Source organism: Rhinoraja longicauda, unplaced genomic scaffold, assembly GCF_053455715.1.
Source record: "Rhinoraja longicauda isolate Sanriku21f unplaced genomic scaffold, sRhiLon1.1 Scf000232, whole genome shotgun sequence".
Classification (NCBI taxonomy): Eukaryota; Metazoa; Chordata; class Chondrichthyes; order Rajiformes; family Arhynchobatidae; genus Rhinoraja; species Rhinoraja longicauda.
The window spans coordinates 117,501-122,500 of NW_027601450.1; positions in this window are offsets into that span (position 1 = coordinate 117,501).

Sequence of the window (5,000 nt, forward strand, 5' to 3'; positions counted from 1 at the left end):
TAAAAGAGCCGTTAGGAGGCAGTGATCACAACACGATAAGTTTTACTCTGCAAATGGAAAGGTAGAAGGGAAAATCGGAAGTGTCTGTATTACAGTATAGCAAAGGGGATTACAGAGGCATGAGGCGGGAGCTGGCCAAAATTGACTGGAAGGAGGCCCTAGCAGGGAAGACGGTAGAACAGCAATGGCAGGTATTCCAGGGAATAATGCAGAGGTTGCAGGATCAATTTATTCCAAAGAGGTGGAAAGACTCTAAGGGGAGTAAGAGACACCTGTGGCTGACAAGGGAAGTCAGGGACAGCATAAAAATTAAGGAGAGGAGGTATAACATAGCAAAGAAGAGTGGGAAGACAGAGGATTGGGACTCTTTTAAAGAGCAACAAAAGTTAACTAAAGAGGCAATGCGGGGAGAAAAGATGAGGTGCGAGGGTAAACTAGCCAATAATATAAAGGAGGATAGCAAAAGTTTTTTTAGGTACGTGAAGAGGAAAAAAATAGTCAAGGCAAATGTGGGTCCCTTGAAGACAGAAACGGGGGAATTTATTATGGGGAACAAAGAAATGGCAGACGAGTTAAACCGTTACTTTGGGTCTGTCTTCACTGAGGAAGATACACACAATCTCCCAAATGTTCTAGGGGCCGGAGAACCTAGGGTGATGGAGGAACTGAAGGAAATCCACATTAGGCAGGAAATGGTTTTGGGTAGACTGATGGGACTGAAGGCTGATAAATCCCCAGGGCCTGATGGTCTGCATCCCAGGGTACCTAAGGAGGTGGCTCTAGAAATAGTGGAAGCATTGGAGATCATTTTTCAATGTTCTATATAGATTCAGGATCAGTTCCTGTGGATTGGAGGATAGCAAATGTTATCCCACTTTTTAAGAAGGGAGGGAGAGAGAAAACGGGTAATTATAGACCAGTTAGTCTGACATCAGTGGTGGGGAAGATGCTGGAGTCAATTAGAAAAGACGAAATTGCTGAGCATTTGGATAGCAGTAACAGGATCATTGCGAGTCAGCATGGATTTACGAAGGGGAAATCATGCTTGACAAATCTACTGGAATGTTTTGAGGATGTAACTAGGAAAATTGACAGGGGAGAGTCAGTGGACGTGGTGTACCTCGACTTTCAGAAAGCCTTCGACAAGCTCCCACATAGGAGATTAGTGGGCAAAATTAGGGCACGTGGTATTGGGGGTAGGGTACTGACATGGATAGAAAATTGGTTGACAGACGGAAAGCAAAGAGTGGGTATAAATGGGTCCCTCTCGGAATGGCAGGCAGTGACCAGTGGGGTACCGCAAGGTTCGGTGCTGGGACCCCAGCTATTTACGATATGCATTAATGACTTAGACGGAGGGATTAAAAGTACCATTAGCAAATTTGCAGATGATACTAAGCTGGAGGGTAGTGTGAATTGTGAGGAAGATGCAATAAGGCTGCAGGATGACTTGGACAGGTTGTGTGAGTGGGCGGATACATGGCAGATGCAGTTTAATGTAGATAAGTGCGAGGTTATTCACTTTGGAAGTAAGAGTAGAAAGGCAGATTATTGTCTGAATGGTGTCAAGTTAGGAGGAGGGGGAGTTCAACGAGATCTGGATGTCCTAGTGCATCAGTCAATGAAAGGAAGCATGCAGGTACAGCAGGCAGTGAAGAAAGCCAATGGAATGTTGGCCTTCGTAACCAGAGGAGTTGAGTATAGGAGCAAAGAGGTCCTTCTACAGTTGTAGCGGGCCCTGGTGAGACCGCACCTGGAGTACTGTGTGCAGTTTTGGTCTCCAAATTTGAGGAAGGATATTCTTGCTATGGAGGGCGTGCAGCGTAGGTTCACTAGGTTAATTCCCGGAATGGCGGGACGGTCGTATGTTGAAAGGCTGGAGCGATTGGGCTTGTATACACTGGTATTTAGAAGAATGAGGGGGGATCTTATTGAAACATATACGATAATTAGGGGATTGGACACATTAGAGGCAGGAAACATGTTCCCAATGTTGGGGGAGTCCAGAACAAGGGGCCACCGTTTAAGAATAAGGGGTAGGCCATTTAGAACGGAGATGAGGAAGAACCTTTTCAGTCAGAGAGTGGTGAAGGTGTGGAATTCTCTGCCTCAGAAGGCAGTGGAGGCCAGTTCGTTGGATGCTTTCAAGAGAGAGCTGGATAGAGCTCTTAAGGATAACGGAGTGAGGGGGTATGGGGAGAAGGCAGGAACGGGGTACTGATTGAGAGTGATCAGCCATGATCGCATTGAATGGCGGTGCTGGCTCGAAGGGCTGAATGGCCGACTCCTGCACCTATTGTCTATTGTCTATTGTCTATAATCAACCACTTTATTTTGCCCGTCTTTGTGACTCCTCTTTGACACGTCGATCACCGCTGAGGCTGTTTTACCTGTTTCCCCTATGTACCGTAAGGTACACTCCTTACATTGAACTGCATACACCCCATTATTTCGCTCACGGGTTATCCTCTGTGCTATCCAGTCTCTCCTGTCACCCTGTTCTATGTTTTTGTCTATTACCCAGTGGGAGCAGGCCCCATATTGACATTAATTTGTAACCCTACTGCTCCCCTCGTCTGCTGGTTTTATCACCATCTCATGTTTATCCCTCAGCTCTGCCGTGGTCTCCCTCTCTTTTTTTCTGGTGAGGTTCGGCCTATCCTTTGTCATGGGCATATCCCAGGCTGTTTTAGTAACGTTCTTTTAAAACGTGTCGTGTTTGTTTGGCTTTACCCACGTTCCAGCATTAGAGGCCAATTTTTGCAATGTTTCCTGGGTGGGATTTGCCGGTTTTACAAATGGTGTCACTATCTCACCCTGCTTCCTGATACCCTTATGGGGTCGGCTCTGTTCTTGCAGAACCCTCGGGTGGTGCAGAGTCTGGGCCTTGTTATCAATATCTTGCCCTGCTTCCCGATACCCTTGCGGGTTCGGCTCTGTTCTTGCAGATCCCTCAGGTGGTGCAGAGTCTGGGCGGCATCGTCACCCAGCACACCGACGCCCACTGAAAATTACCCACGCACAGTGCGCGCCTGGAGCGGCAGTAGTTCAAACTACCCCTACCCCTACCCCTACCCCTACCGCTACCCCTACCCCTACCCCTACCCCTAACCCTAACCCTAACCCTAACCCTAACCCTAACCCTAACCCTAACCCTAACCCTAACCCTAACCCTAACCCTAACCCTAACCCTAACCCTAACCCTAACCCTAACCCTAACCCTAACCCTGACCCTAATGCAGGCAGAGTTATTTATAAAGTGGCCCAGACTCTGCACCACCTGAGGGTTTTGTAACAGAACCAACCCCATAAGGGTTTCAGGAAGCAGGGCAAGATATTGATAACAAGGCGCAGACTCTGCACCACCTCAGGGTTCTGCAAGAACAGAGCCGACCCCATAAGGGCATCAGGAATCAGGGCAAGATATTGATAAAATGGCCCAGACTCTGCACCACCTGAGGGTTCTGCAAGAACAGAGCCGACCCCATAAGGGCATCAGGAAGCAGGGCAAGATATTGGTAACAAGGCCCACGGGGAAGGCGGCATACTTTGGGGTTATTTTGTAGTGAGTTTTGAAGGCATGTGCTAGTGTTACGCATACCGAGGGCGCGCAAAGTTCGGCGCGCCCGGGCCAAAACGCCTCTGCTGGCCGCGGCCGAGTCGGCCGACGGATTGCCACGGACTTGCTTGACGACCTGTCACTCTCCGTGCATCGGTTGCACGCCCGGTTCGTCCTTTCCATTTGTTTCATGATGTACACGCGGCAGGCGGAATATTTTAAAAGCACTGTTCTGTTCGAAGTGCACAATGGCCGTTGGGGCAATGCAACTGGGGGTCGGTCGACCGGCTGACGACGCCTGCCTGCCGATTTGGTTCACGATGTCCCCGCCGAAGGCGGCATACTTGAAAGTACTGCCGTTCGCGGCGCGCAATTTGCAGGGGGGAGGAATTGTTAGTGGACGTCTGTGTGCTGGGTGACGATGCTTGCCGACTTGGTTCATGCCGTCCACGCCGAAGACGGCGCCGTTTAAAGTACTGCCGCTCGAGGTGCACAATTTGCGGGGGAATTGTTATTGGGCGTCGGCGTGCTGGGTGACGATGTGGAGATGAGGAACGCCGAGCCAGATCTATCTTATTTGTTTGCTTGGGCCACTGGACTTTGCATGGGCTTTGCATCATTGTGTGCTACGTTAAATCACGGCCAATTGAGTGAGTATTTTTTATTCAACCACTCTATTTTGCCCGTCTTTGTGACTCCTCTATGACACGCCGATCACCGCTGACGTGTTAATCTGCGTGTTAGGTATCTCGGGGGTCAGTTGGACGGACAGATGTGTAAGGGTTTTGTTCGGAAGGATCGTTGAGTGTAAACGGTGAACGGGGGTTAAAGGCCCTGAGGTTTCAATCCTCTAAAGAATGTAAAAGGTCTGACGCGTTAGCTAGCAGCTAATGAGGTGAACCTAGCAGCTAATGAGGCTCTCTCTCTCTCACGGCCCCGGGACTCCCTCCCTCCCTCCTCCCTCTTGGAACCCTCCCTGCGTGGGGGGGGGGGGGGGGGGGGGGGGGCACGAAGAAAAAGAGGGTATAAGAAGAATCCAGTGGAAGGAGTAGGGACTGGGGGCGAGGTCAGACAGCCTATCCGGCTAATAAAGCATCATGAGGTTAGGTATAAACTCTGATGACTGCATAAACTCGCCCCTAATGGGGGGGGGGGGGCACTCTCTCCCCCACCCCTCTCTCCCCAGTGCCACTCCCTCCGACCCCCCCAGTGCCACTCCCTCCGACCCCCCCCCCACTCTCTTCGTGTCGCTGGGCCCGCCCGGCACGGCCCCGAGGATCACTCCCCGCGCGGCAACGGGACACCGGGTCGCCGGGCCCGCAGGGTCGTCAGTCGGGCGGGGGGGGGAGGGTGGCCATGCCAGCAGCAGGAGAGGTTTCCAACGAACCCGCGACCGCAGCAGGACCGCCCGCGGCAGACATTTGGACCCAGCGGGTCCGTT